Below are 20,966 nucleotides of genomic sequence, written 5' to 3' on the forward strand. Positions count from 1 at the left end.
TTCGCAAAGTCACCACTAAAGAAGTCGAGAAAGTCATCCTCACTCTCGAACAATCCATCTGCCAGGGAAACCCATGTCCAGCCCAAATGATAAAAGACGCTGCCCGTGAACTCTCACCCTTCATCACTAAACTTATGAACGCCTCTTTCACAACAGGCACCATACCTAGCAACCTGAAACACTCCTGGGTCCTCCCTCTCCTCAAAAAGAAAACCTTGGACCCCTCCATCCCTACTAATTACTGTCTCATAACCACTGTACCATTCCTACTTAAAATCCTAGACAAAGTAGCTTACTTACAAATTCAGCACCATTTGGAAATAAACCACCTCCTAGGAGTTCAGCAGTCCGGCTTCAGACCACAGCATTGTACTGACACTGCACTCCTAGACCTTAAGGCACAAATTGACACACTAAGAGATAAAGGTACGACATCACTCCTTCTACTGCTCGACCTCTCTGCCGCATTCGATCTGGTCGACCACGCAATACTCTGCAATCACTTGGTCATGGCAGCCTGCTTCTCCCATGAAGCAGTCGCATGGATCCAGTCTTTCCTAGATAATAGGACAATGCGAGTCTTCTCTCCTCTAGCATCCGCAGACCCCGCACCTATATCATGCGCCGTACCCCAAGGATCATGCGTATCTCCTACCCTATACAATATTTTCACAAAGCCCCTTTTCGATGATCTAGACGGTCTAGGTATCACCTACACTAATTATGCAGATGATACACAGATCCTCATCCCGTTGACGGGAGATTATGACACGGATTTGGCCTTTGTGAACAGAGTCTACCTCATCATCCAGGCATGGATGGCCTCCCATGGTCTATGCCTGAATGATGACAAAACTGAACTCCTCATTCTTGGCACATCCTCCAACATCAAAAAATTAGGTTCCAATTATGACTCCTTCATAATTGACAATAACATCATTACTGTGGCCAAAGTAGTAAAAACCCTTGGCTTCTGCATAGACTCTACGCTTACCTTCGGTAAACAAGTGAATGCCATGGCCTCAGCCACTTCCTACACCTGCAAGTTAATTAGAGCAGCCAAGCCCTTCCTCTCACCCAACAACTGCGTCACTATAGCAAGGGCACTAATCCTGTCTAAACTAGACTACTGTAACGCCCTCTACATAGGCAGTAACAAATACATCACCACCAAAATTCAGACCCTTCAAAATAATGCCCTGAGAGCCGCCCTAAATATCCCTAAAAACGCCCATATATCAGATCTCAGCAGATCCACCAATTGGCTCTCCACAACTGACAAAATCCTCCTCAAAACTGCTTCCCTCACACACAAATGCCTCCACCACGCAGCTCCGCAATACCTTATAGACAGATTCACCAGACAAACAGCCTCTCGCCCCCTAAGAAAAGCCAACTCTAACCTTTTGCTAGTACCCAGATTCAAACTCACTAAATCTGGTGGGAGCAGCTTCGCTGTTAAAGCAGCACAATATTGGAACTCCCTTCCCCCTGCTTTAAGGGAAGATCACCCCTACCTCCAATTCAGATCCAATTTGATTCAATGGCTAAAGGAACATGATGCCTAACCCTCCCTACTGACACCTGGGATCTCGTGTATACTTTGTATAGTTTGCTCCGCTTTATTTTTGTGTCACACATACATCTTGTATATTTACATCTGTGCTTCTTTACAATACATGTGTATACAGCATTGTAACCGCAGCTGTACCTCTACATGTTTACCCTGTAACCCAAGTTGAACAACCCTCATTCTGCCTTCGCGCCCGAATACCCCCGGGTCTGGTGCGCAATATAAATAATAAAACAAACAAACAAACAAACAAACACCCAGTCCCATATTTCAGCGGTTAATGATATTACATTTCACTATGTAACTTTAACGTGTAGCCAGGCCCATTTTATATGTAATGTTGACAAACATGTGCTTGAAAAGAGGTATGACAAAACATAGTGTATGTTTCCACCTGAGATAGATCGTTTTTGAGAGCTGGAGTCGTGATGGGGACCAACCTGCTCAGTGTGAGACAACAAATGAATCCGTGAAGGGCAGATTGTGTTCAGCATGAAACATTTACTTCAGCTAGTGTGCTGCATGGAATGGTGAGGCTTAAGAATGTGGGGCACATGAATTCATAACACACAGACCATGAAATGACCACCTGGCGCTGGTTGGCGAGGAGAAGAGTGATACATGTTGGTGCTGTTTAAGAATGGTGTTGTCCTGGTGTAATTTCAAGGTCTGCTGTTGACTGTGGAGTGAACGCCACACCTGATATCTCTGAGCAAACAGACCTACCTGAATGTGTACTGCATACGCACATAAGGCTATCAGTGCATTGCTGGGTGTGGAAAGCTGCTGCTACAAATTCCACTCTCATTCCAATCATCAGATGAGCTTGATTGTGTTGTGCCGGCAAAAACTATTTCAATGTGATGATGTACCTTTGGGGGTGAGGTAAAATGCAATGGCAGCCTCAATGGAGAGTGGTACCGTGTCCATGATTTGCACAGTGCTCCTGGCAAAGACACCCCCTGATTGTCCAGTGCATGCAGGGGTAGATCATTGGTTCCCACATTCTTTCGGGGATTCCCTGATCGTGATCAGAGCGGCAGGGAAGAGCCAAGAGGTGGATCAGTATAATCGGGCTCTTTGTTCTACCTCATTCTGAGGCGATAAATATGTACCCGAGCATGCAATAATTATATATTGATTTTTTGTGAAGACAATTACGAGACACGTTCCCGATCTTCATTCTAGCCTCCGATAGGCAGAATGAAAGGCTAGTAAAAATTTGGTGAGTCAAGGTACTGCAATGAAGTGCAGGAGCCATGACACAATCCTGTGGCACATGGCAGGTTCAGAGGTCACGTGTGCATTTCCAAACCTAATAATTGTATGCCTTAGTCAGTCCGGTGGGATATAATTGTGTGAATATCAGCCATACCTGGTCACTACTAAGTTCAGTCCCCTGGTTTAAGTATGTGCGCTCAGAGCTCACCAGGCAGCATTTGATTACATTCTGGAACTCTTCTGAATCCAGCAACAGGTCTTTAAAGAAGCTACTTAAGAGTGCTAGCACGGAAGCAATCCTGAGCTGAATGAAGGCTGCGTGCATGCAGCTGAGTAATGGTTGCATTTTTTTAAGCCTCAAAACCAATCCAGGCTTTGAATTGTATCTGGAGGTGATAACACAGGGGAAAGCGCAAGCATTATATATCCAGCTTGCAACAATACTCTAAGAGTGGCAGCTTTACATCAAAATGGGGCCTGTCTGACAACATCCGCTGCCCGGCTTGCGGTGCTGCCAAAGGACATGTTGTCCACTTTTTGCTGCTCTATCTGCACTAGATACAGAGACCTGAGGGCGAGTTACCTTTTCCTACTCCTAAGACTGAACAACATTATGAGAACAGAATTGGCATTGGGATTCTGTAAAGATCAGAGAGAGCTCAATGCAGCATATTTTGTGTCAGAATTCTAGCACTAGGGAGGACACAACTCATTGAGTGTGTGTTGTTACTTTGAGTTTATATCCTGTTGCCTCTAGCTGAATACCTTATCCAACAGCATGCCATGTACACATATTGCACTTTATGATTATAATCCGATGGGGCTCCAATGCATGTTATTGTTACATGAGGTTTTATCGGACGTTTCATCATTTTCCAAACCTTTTAGGTCATGATGTGTTAGATCATGAGCTTTAATGTATTTTATCTTATGGCTTTAATGTTGTAAACTTGTTATGCTTATGCCGAATAATGTTTTGTATCAACAACTAAAAACCCACAATTATAAAGAAACAGCAATTTGATATCATATTAGCGTTAGCTATGTGAGCAGGGCCCAGCTATGACAGGATTGATGTCTACTGGGGTATGGTCTGACTGTCTCGACAGCTGCCATGTGGGACAATGACCAGAATGCTGCCTCTTTGCTCTCCATGCAGGAAGGGCACCACCTTACAGCGCATAGTGGAACCGGTGCTCCGAAGGCAACACTGATATAACAAAGCCACATTCACACTCTGGTGCTGACCACTGGAATCCATTTCAAGTCAACAATCTCCAAATTAAAGATGATCTCCTTGCTGACATACAGAGCCAATGCAATGTTTAACATCCTGGAGATGGCATGGCCCCAGTTAGAGGGCCTGTTCTGGAAAAGAGTTCTGGGTCTACCATCATCTACAACGATCCTGATCAACCACAGCAAGTTGGGCCTTCCATCCCTAAAAACTACTGTGGATTGGAACATTTTAGCCCTCCATAGTAAATGCATTGCCTCTCCTTGCCCTTTAATTTTGGATTTACTCCACAAAGAAATAATGTTATCTACCAGTTTAACGCTGAATAGGTATTCATCAAGAAAATCATCTGCAAATTGGAGGAAATCAGGGGTTCACCTGAGAGGTTGATCTCAAACCCGACATAGATAAAGAAAAAACTAAAGGAGCACAACTGGATTTCGACCCTGGAGTTCGTGGCTCGCTATCATTCTACAGTACACTTGGCAACGGAGTGGCAACGGAGTTGCGGATACACAACATTGTACCTACTTATCTAAATCAATTTCCGAGCAGAATGTCTGGGACTATTTCTATTAGGACCCACTGGACATTATGGGCTACATGACATTTGGACACACCAGCCTTTTTCTCGATTTCAGCAAAAGCCACATTTGTTTGCGGGTTTGTGGCCTGGTGAAGCGTTGTTCCATATACAATTCCAGAACGTCTCACCAATCTGCACCACATTTTTGCATACTTACCTCTTACAGCCCACTGGACTTTACGGGCTACATGACATTTGGACACCCCACCCCTTTTCCCGGATTTCAGCAAAAGCCACATTTGTTTGTGGCTTTGTGGGTTTGTGGCCTGGTGAAGCATTGTTCCTTATAAAATTCCAGAACGTCTCACCAATCTCCATCACATTTTTGCATACTTACCTGTTAGGGCCCTCTGGACATGACTGGCTAAATGATATTTGGTCACCCCACCCCTTTCCTTGAATTTCAGCACCTTCACACATGAGAAGGTTGCCTGAAAACAGCTCAACATCAATGTGGTCGTTGTAGGACCAGTCTCAACATGTGGAACAAATAGGGACTCGAAAATAGGGACCTTGAAAACCATGTTTCAAGGCCCTACAATACATGGTTTCTTTGTTATTTGCACCAAAATGCACTACAACTAGCTGCACCAAGCCAGCATGAGGCAACAGGTGGGGTGAGAGCACAGAAGGTCCCAATATGCAGCAGCACACCAACTCTCGCCTCCCTCCAATGTCTGCTCCTGGTTCTGTCAGCCAGCCACGTGCACCCATCCTCAGTGCAGTTTACTTCAGGGTGCAAAGCACATCAATCAATGAGCGAATCGGAACAGCAACCCGTATGATCATTGATTTTCAACAATTGATGAGAGTGTTGTCATGACTGTCTCCAGAACCCGTTCGTAGAATGGCTTCTTTTTGCTAGTACATATTAAATTTGCGGGTCAGGCCACGTGGTAGGTGATGACCAATGACAACATCTTCATCACCTATTTTCAACAGCAGTCACCTACTCGGTTGTAATTGAGAACCATGCATATATTGTTTCTGCTCTCACTCCTTGCAATGCTCGTTTCACAGCCAATCCAACTCTGAATCACTGCCTCATGAAGCTTCTGGAAGCCTGGTTCAACACTGCTGAGCCTCCAAAGAAAAGAAACCAAAGGTACTGTAGAGAGGCCCTGCCCCGTTGGTCCACTTTGTGGCACCATATTGACTTTTAAGTCTCCCTTGTCTACCCTTTCTACAAGAACATGTCCTTGAACTATTGACATTATTGCCTAGTCTCTTACCCACACATCCCTGCTTGGCATCCCAGAGCGACCTTTCACATAAAGTTCTGAATTCTCTGTGTTTCTTTTACACAGGTGAGTGTTTAGTGTTTTTGGCTAGTTTGTTGCATTGATAGTTTTTATTAAAGTGCCTCTGTTTTTATAGAACCCTGACTGGACATTATTGAATTTTGGAATCATTGTACTAAAGCTGTTTGGTTATCATGTCACACCCCTCTTGAAGATATCGCCTGACCTTGGCCTGTGCTACCAAAAAAGGCAAAGGAGCTACATCTTTCAGGCTATGACTTTTTTTACCTTTATGATTGAGATCCCTGCTGTCTTATTGGCGGGGGTGGACTGGCCTTTAGGGAACTCTGGAGATTCTCCGGTAGGAATCTGCACCCTGGCCCAGGGTGGGCTGGCCCATAGGGAACTCTGGAGATTCCCCGGTAGGCATCTGCACCCTGGCCCGGGGTGGACTGGCCTATAGGGAACTCTGGAGATTCCCTGATAGGCATCTGCACCCTGGCCCGGGGTGGACTGGCCTATAAGGAACTCTGGAGATTCCCGGGTAGGCAACTGCACCCTGGCACGTGGTGGACTGGCCCATAAGGAACTCTGGAGATTCCCGGGTAGGCAACTTCACCCTGGCCCGGGGTGGATTGACCTATAGGGAACTCTGGAGATTAGTAACTTTGAGGTTGAGTAGGCGGTTTAACCACTTCTCATCCCTGTCCTACAGAGCAGTAGTCATTTTGTCACACAAACATCTTTATTTCTCTTTCCGATGCACTTTTTAATCAGTGCGGTACAGGACCACTTGTTTGTATTCCGGTCATGCTATTGAAGTCCCAATAAACATGCTCATACTTTTTTGATAGTATTGTTATCACCTTAAGGTACACCATGAAGCCACCTACATCTTGGAGTTTCCCTCGCACCTGGTTAAAGTACAATTTCATTAAAAGAGTGCCTCTGTGTAGGCAATATTGGGCACCCAGAATAATTTTCAGTGACTACTTTGTTGCGCAATTCTAAAGCCATCTTGAAATGCTTTCTTTAATAAAACCAATTATAAGCCTGCGCTTTAGGCAGGTGACCCTTAGCAGAGTCTTTTCTACGGAGAACAAAGCGAATTCCCTCTCGTTATTACTCGGATATTAACAGGCATTGAAATCTTACACATAATACATTTGGAGGTCAGGCCAAGTGGGCGGTCGTGAGCAATGACGACACCTCCGTCACCTTTTCTACTGGCAATTGCCTGCTCATTTATGCCTTTTTTTAAAACCAATAATGGAACCATGCACATACGGTTTGTGCTCCCACCCTTTGCAACCCAACATTCGCAGCCATTGGTGCACTGTGCAGTTGAAAGGAATAGAGGAAAACACAGGCAAAGAGCCCCTCTCCTTTCACCTGCTGCTACTGAATCTTTTTCTATGTTCACCCCTCGTCCCGCAACAACCCTGCTACTCGCACCTTCCTTTTGCTCCTGCTTTGTCCTGGTGCTAGCCCACTGATGGTTGTGCCTCTGGGTTGTCACTATTCCCCCCCCCACGCAGCCCCTTCAATGTTCGATCCCTGCTCCTATGCTATAGCCCTCTTCACTAACTCCCTCCTTCTTGTGGTTTCCCCTATTTCTCTGTAAAGTGCTCAGTTGCTTACCGAAGCTAGGTTGACACTCAATCAATAAACAAAACAAATAAATGCAAATTCAAAGATGAAATGTGCCCATTTGCAAATGGGATAGGACGCCAGAATGCCATGTGACCTAAAAGGTGAACATACAGTACAGTGTACATGGGTGCACAATGGGGAGCCATACAGTACAGTGTGCCTGGGTACAGGATGGGAAACCATACAGTACAGTGTGTCTGGGTACAGAATGGGAAACCCTACAGCCCAGCGTGCATGGTACAGCACGGGAAACCATACAGTACAGTGTTCCTGCGTGCAGAATGGGAAACCACACAGTACAGTGTGCCTGCGTACAGAATGGGAAACCATACAGCACAGTGTGCCTGGGTATGCAATGGGGAACCATACAGTACAGTGTTCCTGCGTGCAAATGGGCAGGGCCGGTCTTAGACCAGTTTGCACCCCAGGCAGGAAGCATTGTTGGTGCCCCCCCCAAAATGTTGGGAGAGGTGTTAACTTTAGAGACGATATGGGGGGTGGCTTACTTGTGTGGGGGAATCTAACTTCTTTACACATTGTAATGCAAATATTCTAGTGCAGCTTCAATGTTACAATCAGTTAACTCAATCCTTCACGTCTGAAACCACACATTTAAGCACTGCTGTGAGAATGAACAGTCTCCTGCCCCTACCCTTCCCATCACTCACCTGAAATGCAAGTACAAACACCCATTAAATTTCAATTGCCTAAAAATGTATGCATACAAATGCATGTGCTAACAATAAACATTTTTACATTAGTAATTGCGAGGCATTTGTTAACTGTTCAGCCACCACCACCATTTATTGTTTGTGTCCTGTTCTGTCCTTCTACAGCTGTGTTCTTACTAAACATGATGAACGGAAGAGGGGTGATTGCTGGAGTCTGAAATGTCTTTGTAAGATAAGGAGAGGGGGTCATTGGGTTTCGTGTGTTTTGCTTAAGTTTCCAGTTGTCAGACCTGTATCACTGAAGGTGATCTGGGGTATTTGCCTGGGTTTTGCTTAATTCACTCGAGGTGGGCAGTTGGGGTCGCAGGGGTGGGTGGGCAGTGTAACTGGTACCTGTCCCCTCCTCATGCCCCCATCATTCCCACCCTCTCAAGTATCTGACCTGGTGCTTCTCCAATGCCTGTATGCGCCTCGGTGTGTGACCAGGTGCAACACAATGATGATTTTGGAAAGAAAATACTTGATGTTTATAAATTGCTGTGCTTGTGCTACACCGAGAGCATGGCAAAGAAAGGGCTGTTCATGTCTGTGTTAAAGTATATTTAAAACGATGACAATGGTCACACGGCCTGTGGCCAGGGTGATGGTAAACTCCTTCATGTCCGGACAAATTCTTCTGGGTAGAGGCACCCACCAGGGATTCCCGTTCTCCCCCATCCTGTTTGCCCTGGCCATTGAGCTCTTTTTTGACTTCATTACAGAGAGACATGGACATCGCGGTCTCTGCCTAATAGGCCGCCCAGAGATAGTGTCCCTATATGCAGATGATATACCTATGTATGTTCGCAACCCACACCTCAACCTAGACCCCATACTGCAGGACATCATTCGTATCGGACAATTCTCTGGTTTCACGATTAACCCGACTAAGTCGGAAGTATTTCGACTCACAGACAATTCTCCTGTAGTCCAGGTTCTCTTCGCTTGGCGGCCGATCATATAAAATATCTGGGGGTGACTGTGTCCAGAGCACGCCCATAGCTACTGAAAGACAACTATGACTCAGCCGCGGCGGCGGTCGAGGACAAAATGCGTAGGTGGCAGAACCTCCCCCTGTCTGCCCCAGCTAAGCTCGGTTACCAGACATTTGGTCGAAAAAACCCCTTTTTTTAAAAAACGAAAACCCGAAAAATAAATATATAATTAAAAAAAAATTCGACCATTTGGTTTTCGACCAAATTGCGTCGACCAAATGTCATTCGAACAGTTTTAATTCGACCAAATGACTGGACACCCTAAGCTCTCACTCATAAAAATGACTTTGCTGCCTAAATTTCTCTGTGTGTTCTCTAACGTCCCAATCTGGCCCGGTAAAGACTACTTCACCAGACTACATTCACACTTCGCCCAGTTCCTATGGCACTCTGGTGCGGTCAGGAAAAAGTGGACCAAACTGACTCCCACAGATGATAAGGGGGGGGGGTTCTCTGCACCACACACCAAATTGTACTGGATGTCCTCCCAGGCACAATATGCGTCATACTGGTACATAGTGGAGCTCCCCCCCCACATGTCAAACTGGAATCACTGGCTGCCGGTCGCACCGACCTCAAGACCCTCATGCTAGATACCTGCTACAGGGATGATTCCCTGTTGGACCCGGTGGCCTTTACACTGAGGGCCTGGTGGCTGCTCTTTGCTCAGGTGGGGGCCACACACTATTTCTATAAATGGCTCCCAATCTGGAACTTCCCAGGGCTACTGCCGATGCGTGATAAGGAGATTCATATCCGTTGGAAAGCGCTGGGTTACAGAGAATTTGCTGACCTGTTTCCAAACGGGGCATTCATCACACCTGAGACCTGGAAACTGGGCCACAGAGATAATCGGGGTGACCACTTACAATACTATCAGGTCGGCTCTGCGATTGCAGCCCACTGGCCCGCGTACCCCGAGGAACCTCCAGAAACCCTGATTGTCACTTACATTGCCAACTCGGGGGATAGTAGCTACGTGGTGTCCTCACTATATAAAATGGCATTGGATGGGATGGCCCCTCCCTCCAAGAAAGCATGCTCGTGTTGGGCAGAGGAATCGGCAACTGCCATTTCCGATACCCAATGGGCACACATGTGCGCACACACCAGACTGGTCTCCCTCAACTTTCGCTTTAAATTCATGCAGTTTAAAAATCTACATCGCCTACACTATACCCCCGTGTAACTATCCAAAATGCTACCCCTCCTACACTACATGGTTGTCCCAAATGTGATGAAACAGCAGCGGACCATCTACATATGTTCTGGGGATGCCTGCAACTGGAAACGTTTTGGTCAAGAATCATTGAGATTCCCTTTGCCATAACAAGGACCTCATTAGAGAAACACCCTCTGGACGCGTTGTTTGGTTTGTGGTCTGGGCCCCTGGGTAGAGACGACCAGGCCTTTGCCAATGTTGGTTGCATGCTGGCTAAAAGGTCAATACTCCTCCATTGGAAGAATACGTGCCCCCCCAGAGTGGGCAAATGGATGAAAGCATTGACATGGGCGCAAGAAAGCGATAATCTCTATGTCTACTCTCTTTCCCCTGTGACCAGATCCCGTGATATCTGGTGCAGTTTCCGCTGCTACCTGGCCCAGAAGACGGGTGTGAATGAAACTGTCCATGTACTTTGAATGTTTCTGCTGATGTACTCTCCTCATGTGTGATTACGTCTGTACTGATGCAATCGGATATTAATGTACGAGACCTGTGTCTAAAGGGTGACCCCCTTTCTCTGTTGTACCTTCAACCGCCAACTGTATAAATAAAAGTAAAAAAAAATAAAATGATGACAATGGTGTTGTTGGAGTCAGACTGGCGCCCCTAGACCCTGGCACCTCAGGTAGCCGCCTGCACTGCCTGATGCAAAGACCGTCCCTGCAAATAAAGCACAGTGTGCTGGGTACACAATGGGGAACCATACAGTACAGTGTGCCTGGGTACAGGATGGGAAACCATACAGTACAATGTGTCTGGGTACAGGATGGGAAACCATAAACCATGCAGTACAGTGTGCCTGGGTACAGAATGGGAAACAAAACATTACAGTGTACCTGGGCACAGCATGAGAAACCATACAGTACATTGTGCCTGGGTACAGAATGGGGAACCATACAGCAGTGTGCCTGGGTACAGAATGGGAAACCATGCAGTACAGTGTGCCGTGTGCCTGAGTATAGAATGGGAAACTATACAGTACAGTGTGCCTTGGTACAGAAAAGGAAACCATAAAGCAGTGTGCCTGGGTACAGAATGGGAAACCATACAGTGCAGTGTGCCTGAGTACAGCATGGGAAACCATACAGCACAGTGTGCCTGGGTACACAATGGGGAACCATACAGTACAGTGTGCCTGCGTACAGAATGGAAACCCATACAGTACAGTGCGCCTGGGTACAGAACGGACAACCATACAGCACAGTGCGCCTGGGTACCTAATGGGAAACCATACAGCACAGTGTGCTGGGTACACAATGGGGAACCATACAGTACAGTGTGCCTGTGTACAGGATGGGAAACCATACAGTACAGTGTGCCTGGGTACAGAATGGACAACCATACAGCACAGTGTGCCTGGGTACCTAATGGGAAACCATACAGCACAGTGTGCCTGGGTACAGAGTGGGAAACCATACAGTACAGTGTGCCTGGGTACAGAATGGACAACCATACAGCACAGTATGCCTGGGTACAGAATGGGAAACCATACAGCACAGTGCCCCTGCGACAGAATGGGAAACCATACAGCACAGTGTACCTGGGTACAAAATGGGAAACCATACAGTACAGTATGTCTGGGTACAGAATGGGAAACCCTACAGCACAGTGTGCATGGGTACAGCACGGGAAACCATACAGTACAGTGTGCATGGGTACTACAGTACAGTGTGCCTGGGTACAGAATGGGAAACCATACAGTACAGTATGTCTGGGTACAGAATGGGAAACCATACAGCACAGTGTGCCTGGGTACAGAATGGGAAACCCTACAGCACAGTGTGCATGGGTACAGCACGGGAAACCATAAAGTACAGTGTGCAGTACAGTGTGCCTGGGTACGGAATGGGAAACTATACAGTAAAGTGTGTGGGGGTACAGGATGGGGAACCATACAGTACAGTTTGTCTGGGTACAGAATGGGAGACCATACAGTACAGTGTGCCTGGGTACAGAATGGGATACCATACAGTACAGTGTGCATGCATACAGAATGGGAAACCATACGGTAGAGTGTGCCTGGGTACAGCACGGGAAACCATACAGTACAGTGTGCCTGGGTACAGAATGGGAAACCTTACAGTACAGTGTTCCTAGGTGCAGAATGGGAAATCATGCAGTACAGTGTGTCTGGGTACAGATGGGAAACCATACAGTACAGTGTGCCTGAGTACGGAATGGGAACCCATACAGTACAGTGTGCCTGGGTACAGGATGGGGAACCATACAGTATAGTGTGCCTGTGTACAGAATGGTAAACTATACAGTACAGTGTGCCTGGGTATAGTACAGTGTGCCTCGGTACAGAATGGGAAACGATTGCAATGGCACCTATAACAAAACAACTGCACCACGTTTGGAACTTTCAGTTGATTGCTTTTCATGGCAAAGTGTGCAGTAGTACCTGGTGGTACAATTGTATTAGAATGTTGGACCAACACTGTATTTTAAAACAAATTAGGCCAGTAGCACTGGCCAAAACTACAAGCAGTGCTAAATCGTCAAACTGGCCCACGCCGGCCCAAACTTGGCTGTTGGGATGACTTTGCCCCAAGGTCTAAAAAACCCATTCCGATCCTAACTGTGGTCAAAAAGGAATATCCAACTTTGTTTGTTTGTTTATGTTGGTTTGTTTATTTATTTTTAATGCGCACCAGACCCGGAGGTATCAGGGCGCAGCAATAAAAGCAAATGCAAGGCTTAGATTACAAGTACAAGATAAGGAGAGTTATACAATGGCTGTGCAGAAATATCGATACAGGCAAACATAGGCATATATGTACGTTATGTATATAAACAAGAATACAACAAATGGGTAGGTTATAAAGCAGTTGCGATACAGAAACAGATATACAGAAAACATAGGTCAAGAAGTGTTTGGTGGTATATCTGTCTTGACCACTGTGAGGGGGCACAAGTTGTGCCACAAGCAGGCTCCCACCAGAACCTTGCGGCCCTTAAAACCACTGTAAAAGGGCTCCTGGAGCCAGTCCTGACGCCTTTGGCACCAAGCTCATATGTAGGAGGGAAGGGCTGTTCAAACTAGGTGCCATTTATGTACATGGGCCTTTAAATCCAACATGGAAGCAACCACACAGTCTAGTTCTAAGAACCAAGCCATGCAGTCTAGTGTTTTGGTTGTGGCAGGCCTGGAACTACTTTCCCTGGTACTACTTTATCTGGGCTATATAAACCACACCCTGACTGCAGAACACGCTTCGTGTTATACTGCAACCTGCAGCGTGACGCTCACCGTGTCCAGCTCCTGGTCTTCAGCATCTTCCTGTGATCCTGCAAGAACAAGAACAAGATTATTCTGTCTTACCTGAGAAAACACCATGCAGCACTCAGCATCTCAACTGGGCTGCAATCTGTGGAAACCGAGAGAAGAAGAAAGAATACTCACCTGTGAGTACTAGCTTAAGGACTTCCTGCGAACCGCTACCACAGCTGCTGTTCGAACATTGTGACCTGCAATAACAAGAAAGGGAAAAACAATATTAGAAGGCGCGCTTCAAAAACATCGAATTCCATCAGTCTTACCTGAATTCCATCACGCTACTCCACGCTTCCATCCCGAGCACCACAGCAACATCTGCAAAGGAAAAGGGACATATTCAGGTTCGCTTTCAATATTAAACAACCGCACAGCGCTGGACTTACCTTAACGGATTCCGAGGGCCTGTTTTTCATCGCGCTCTCATCCACTCACAGCACCACAGCGGCCTGTGAGGAGAAGAAGAAGAAAACACAGGTTTGCTTTAAAAGACAATAAAGGTGCTGCGGTTCGCGCTTTCTCTTACCTAGAAAACGTGCCTCTCCATCCGGCACGCCAGCATCAAGACCTTCGCACCTGAAAAGAAGGAGATAAAGACATTAACGAATTCCCACCATAAACAGAACAAAGACTTACAATTAACAAACCTACCTGCCTACCAGCAGATTCAGGGTCACAGCAGGCCCCGGCCCAAGGAAGGCGTACTGCACCAGTGAAGCAACTCGGGCAACTCGCCAACAGATGTCAAGCGCCCCTGCACAAGAAACGCAGGACGGGACAGATAGTTCACCCTACAAATAACTAAGATTCATTATTCAGCACTGGGCAACTGCACATCCAGGGTTCCAGATCTCAGGGCCTTCCAGATGCCCCCGGGGATATCAGGTGAGCATAACAATACCCCAGTGTAAAGGTAATACCATGGTCACACCTACAGGTCCGTGGATTTAAGCAAATTAATATAGTTTTGTCTGAATGTCAGGTAGGGTTGGTCTTCTCTGAGAGGGTGTGGTAGGGAGTTCCAAAGTTTGACTGCTTTCACAGGAAAGCTACTACCACCAACCTTGGTAAGCCTAAATCTATGAATAGTAAGACAATTGGCATTGCCAATTCTCATGGGCCTGTTAGAGGTTCTTCTATAGAACCGAGCCATAATGTAACCAGGGGATGCATTGTTTAGTGCTTTGTGGGTGAGTGATGCAGTTTTTAGGTAGATTTTGTTCTGTGTCGAGAGCCAGTTATTTTGGTGCCTAGTTGCCGAGATATGTGATATCCTGGTCACCCCTAATGCGGCTCTTAATGCGTTATTTTGTAGGATTTGTATCCTCTGAATAATAGCTTTATTCGCATCTATGTAGAGGGCATTACAATAGTCTAACCTGGAAAGTATTAGAGCTCTAGCCAGGCTCAGGCAATTATCATTTGACAAGAAAGGTTTGCCAGACCTAATGAGCTTGCAAATGTAGGCAGTGGTGGAGGCCAGTGATTTTACTTATTTATCGAAGGTGAGGGCATGGTCAAGGTGAAAGCCTAAGGTCTTTACCTCCTTGGCCACCTTGATCTGGTTCCCATCAATGTTGAATGAGGAGTATTCCTGGCCTAATTTCTTGAGGTTGCTAAGGGTGCCCAAAATGATAAGCTCAGTCTTGTCATCATTCAGGCATAGACCATGGTTGGCCATCCATGCCTTGATGATGAGATACACTCTATTCACCAGAGCCAAATCCTTGTCGTAATCCCCGGAAAGTGGGAGAAGAATCTGAGTATCATCTGCATAGTTAATGTAGGTGATACCCAGAAGGTCCAGATCATGAAACAGGGGCTTAGTGAATATATTGTATAGTGTGGGAGAGACACAGGAGCCTTGGGGGACACAACTCATGATAGGAATAGGGTCCGCCGCTGCCAATGGGGAAGATGGCCTCTATGGAGAAGTGAGCAGCCGAGTCCAGGTGGCCACATAAAACCTTCTGGTCGACAAGGTCGAATGCGGCCAAGAGGTCTAAGAATAAGAGGAGAGCAGTCTTGCCTTTGTCTCTTAACTCATCAACTTGGGTTTTCAGGTCAATAAGGGCGGTTTCTGTCCCGTGTTGGGGGCGGAAGCCTGACTATCTTGTTCCCAGGAGTTCATGGGGTTCCAAGTATTTTTGGATCTGAGTACAAGCCACCTTATCTAGTATTATGAGCAGGAAGGGTACCGTTGTGATGGGACGGTAGTTAGTAGGAATTGATGGATCTAGGGTTTGCTTCTTTAGCAATGGGAGCACCCAGGATTGCTTCAGGTTAGTGGGGATAGTGCCCGATGCAAATGAAGCATTAATAAGTTTGGAGATAAAAGGGGCAAGATCTCTTGCTGCGTCTTTTATAATCTGGGCTGGGGATAGGTCACTTTGGCAGTTGGACGGCTTAAGTGAAAGAATAAGCTTTTCTACTTTGAGTATGGAAGTTTTGGTGAATTGGAATCTGGCAAGGCGGTCATGAATTGTTTCATTAGTAGAGAGGTCCGGCTTGTTCGGTTGACGAATCAGGTTAAGGGAGGGTTTTTTTTTAGCTATTTTGTTCTGGTGGGTGGTTACCTTATTAGAAAGTGCCCGTTGAATATCTGTACACCAGGTTTTATTTTGTTGCAGATATCAGGTGTGGGGATGGGAGATTCTAATTCCTTCAATATGGTAAATAATTCCTTCATGCTGGCGTTGGCGTTAGAGATGCGTTCATTGTATGAGTTATGTTTAGCTAGGCAAATTTCCTTTTTGTATTGGGAGGTAATTTTGGTTAGTTTGGATTTGTTATCCTCTGAAGGGAGTAGTCTCCAGGTGGTTTTGCATTTCCTATTTAAGAGTCGTAGATCCCTTAGTTGGGAGGTGAACCACTTGTTTAAGTGGGATTTGGGTTTACTAGGTCTAAGTTTGAGTGGGTCAATTTTGTCAAGTGCGGTTAACATGGTTTTGTTATATTCATTGACTAGAGTACTCGGATCCAAGTTGTCTGCCAATGAATGAATGGTCGGGAGAATGGCAGGGATCACTTTGTCCACTATGATATTTTTTTTGTTCCTTGTTAAACAAGGTGGGGCAATGAGTGTGGCTAGTGGGAGTGGTCTAGCCGTAGACAATGAGAAGGACACAAGGTAGTGATCAGTCCATAGTTGAGGTGTAATGGAGGTGATTATAGCAGTACAGTTGTAGTCAGCTACCCAATCTAGGGTTCTTCCTTTATTATGGGTAGGTTTGTTAATTTGTTGGGATAAGCCAAGATCAGATATGATGTTAGTTATATTTAAGGCATGCTTATCTGAGTGGTCATTAAATCCTAGATTAAGGTCGGCAAGTAGTAATAGTTGAGTGGTGGCTTTGAGGTTGTTCGACGGTAATCTGTAGATGTCCTCCTCGAACGTTCCAAGTGGGCCCGGAGGCCTATAAATTAGGTGGATAATGAGGGTCTGTGAGTTGATTAGGGGGAGTTTAGCGGTGAGGACTTCGCAGGATTGCATGGTTTGTGGGGGGGACTAGTCTCAGCGCAAGGCTTGTTTTGGATATAATGGCAATGCCACCTCCTTGTGTAATTATCTCTATCCTGTCTGAGTATGGTGTAGCCATCTGGGGCAGCTAGCGAGAGTAGTGGTCCTGCCGCATCATGTAGCCATGATACAGATATGGGCATGAAATCCAAGTTGTCGACTGTTATGAGGTCAGAAATGTCTGTTGCATGGGCCACCAAGGACCTGGCATTTATGAGGGCTCCTTTAAGTGGGTGAACCTCTGTAGTAGCAGCCGGCTCAGTGGGAGTAGTTAGTATTGAGTCAGCTAACTTGGGTTTGTCCATGTTATACTGCTTAGTAGTGACGTACGCATGAGGCTGGGTAGTGCCTGGGTTGGTATTGTTATGCTTCTCGCGAGTTTGGAAGTTCATTTTCTTATTTGATGAGGGCAGTGATCTTGTGAGAGATTCATAAAGTTTAGGTAGTCTCACGCAAAGTCTGGACTCCCTGATTTGTAATGTGCAGGGATTACTAGTAAGAGTACTCAATGTGGTGGGTTAGCTAGGTAGGCAGTTGATGGGAGGGCTAATTGCTGTCATTCTGGTCATGTTAGATGGGGCTTGTACATCAAAGGGAGGGAGTAATTCGCCGTGTATTAGGAAATAGGTAATACAAAGTATACTGGTGATGTACTGGTTGTGGGTGTTGGTGTAGATGTTATAGCGATGGATTTTAAAGGTGGTACTGGCACTTCAGGTGGCACACAGTGGATGGTATACTTGTTCAAGGGTATACAAAAGACAGTTGCTAGCTTAAAGGCACAGTGAGCAGTGGGTCAATGCTAGGATATGCCGTGAGCAGTAGGGCAGGCAGGATCAGGTAATACAGTGAGCAGTAGGCCAATAGCAGGTAATACAGTGAGCAGGAGGCCAATAGTAGGTAATACAGTGAGCAGTAGGCCAATAGCAGGTAATACAGTGAGCAGTGGGCCAATACAGTGAGCAGTGGGCTAATAACAGGTAATACAGTGAGCAGGAGGCAAATAGCAGAAAGTACAGTGGGCAGTAGGTTTGTATAAGGTCCCCAGGTAAAAGCAGCAGCAAATCAAGCAGATGGGGCAGCTCAACGTAGGCATGAGGATAGTACTGCAGTCGGGGCAGTACTAGTCCTCTATGATAGTGGCGAAATGGCGGAGTAAGGGACTAGTAATGGCGAGATTAATATAATGTATTTTGCCATTAGGATAGTAGCAGTAGTCAGTGCATGATAGTCTAGGCTTTCTGGGTAGCACAAAGGCACCCAACGTTCTTGCGGCAGAGGACGTGTGTATTTAACGTGAGCGCACACAGATGTTTACACCCGAAGACTATAGTGGACAGAATGATTAGTCGGGTACGGTATATGCAGGGAGTAGGCGTACCTTTCAGCAGTAGATCAAAGATTACGGCATCCTACGGTGAACAGGCGGCAAACAGGAAGTGGGCCTTTTTCCTTGGGCTTTCTTCCGCTTGGCCGGCTTCCACCTACCGGGGAAGGGGGATTCCAAATAAGGCACGCTGTTGCCTAGAAACTGAGTCTGGTCTCAGTTTATCCCGCATCGCGCCAGCCATTTTATGGTCAGGCGATGCGCTTCGGGATATTGAAGGAAAATAAAACAGCTGATGAGATAGGCGGTTGAGCGGGTCTCCAAAGGGGATCGCACATGCAGTGTGGGTATGATGAGGGGCTTTCACCACATACCGTTAGGCTGGCAGGACAGCTGTCCTGGAGGGAACTGCTCCTGCAGTCTGTAGAAAAAGGGGCTCCAGCCCTCTCACGAACGATGTTGATTCCAAATACTCATTTGTAATTAGTATACTTTTGTAAGGTGCAAACAATACTCAGTACCTCAAGGGAGCCATCACCCACATTCTTTTTAAATGTAAAAGGCTGTTTCAAAGCTGTTATAATGTTGCCGTCTGTATGTCAGTTTGCTTATCACAGCTCAACTTGTTCCAATAATGTGTTCACTGGGAGCAAAACTGTATTATCCATTGCTAATGCTCTCCTTCAAGTAGCATTTCTACTCCAGCCTCAGTGGTTCAAAACACCCAGGGCTTCATTATGAGGACGGCGGTAGTGCTATTTCTAGAGAATTTGCAAAACACTGCATGAATTACCACCTGAATACCTCCAGAAGAACCCTCCCTTGGATTAATTAATTAATATTTTATAACACAACACTGGGACCCGTCTCTTAGAGCGGGACTGGGATTCGACCCTGTGTTGCATCCAAGAAAGGTGCGTGACCCCTGAGCTATCCTCCCAGCCCAAATACCACCACAGTTAACGTCCCTCAGTGGAATTTTAGGGAACACTGCCTATTTGTATCACCTCCAAAAGGATGAAGGTATAGATTTTTAATTGCCAACAAAATAATGTCTTTTTTACTAAACAGAAGGAAAGCACAGGCACTTCCCTTCGACACAGTAAAAAAAGAAAATATTTGAGGCTTAGTAATGGGGTGCCACCACATTACCCATCTAAAGCATGCCAGGGTTTTCTGCATTAAACACATTTAAAATGAAATGGTAGCTTTAAATTGTAGAACACATTGTCAATGTTCTCCTCATTTCTAAGGTTAACACTGGAGGATGTGGTAGCGTTGGACTACCTCCTCCAGTGATTACCTCTGAATTGGGTGGATTTTCTAAAATACCACTGGCTGATTTGGTATTAACCATCAGCGCTATTTCTGCAAATAAATCCACCCAACTCCTAATGAGGCCATTCCTTTTAGTCATCTCGATATAATGGATTATCCTAATTTAATATTTTTGCATTGTTTGCATTACAATATTCTCTGTGTTGCACACTCTTAATAGAACAACATTCATCCGCCTTCTTAGAGTAAATTTACAATAATCAAAGGGAACATTGGGAAACAATGGATCACACAACAATAGCCATCTTTGGGTGTAGAACCATATAACATAATGGGATATTTGATATTTAACACCTCTGAGGGTAAGCCAGCCAAACACAGCGGTCCATCGTATTAGTACTCATTAGAAACACATCTCCGTTATCTCTCATTGAAATTGCAGATTCTTTCATAAAATAAGTGTTTCAGGTATAGTTAGCAAGGGGAACTAAATAGACAGCCAGCATTCAGGGCATGTTGCAGAGTCATCGCGGGTAGGGGAGCCACAAGAGCAGAATCATTCCTCCTTGGAGGGTATTTGTCCATCTCCTTTTATATAAGGCATTGGGGACTGCCCAAGACTGAATATACGCATTAACCATCATATATTGGGCTGTGGAACTGCAGTAACATAGTTCCCATTGCCTGCGCTCAATGCATGCACCACACATTCCAGCAGGCCTGGGATACTTCCAGCATAATAAAGCTTCCCAGCAAGGAGGTACCCGGGGAAGCATTTTATTGCTGTAAATTTGAGCAAAATAGACTGCAATTCATGGGGGTGTTCATCTTTTTACTGGCTCCTGTCAAAGGGCCACAGGTTTTTTTTAGATCTAGGGAGAGAATTAACCAATGACCACATGTTAGCCTCACCACCTGGCAGGGCAATACTGCAACACCATCCCCTCTTATGCAAACTAAATGGGGAAGGATTCATCCCTACCAAAGGTCTCTTGTAGTGCTCATGGTTGCTCACAATCCAGTATCCCGCCTCATTGTAACACAGGTGTCGGTGTGCGCAGAATTCACGGGCAAATCATCAATTTCTCCAACTTCTGCCAAAGCCTTGCATGGTTTACTGTGT

This window comes from Ambystoma mexicanum, chromosome 8, assembly GCF_040938575.1.
Source record: "Ambystoma mexicanum isolate Mex_15411 chromosome 8, UKY_AmexF1_1, whole genome shotgun sequence".
NCBI lineage: Eukaryota > Metazoa > Chordata > Amphibia > Caudata > Ambystomatidae > Ambystoma > Ambystoma mexicanum.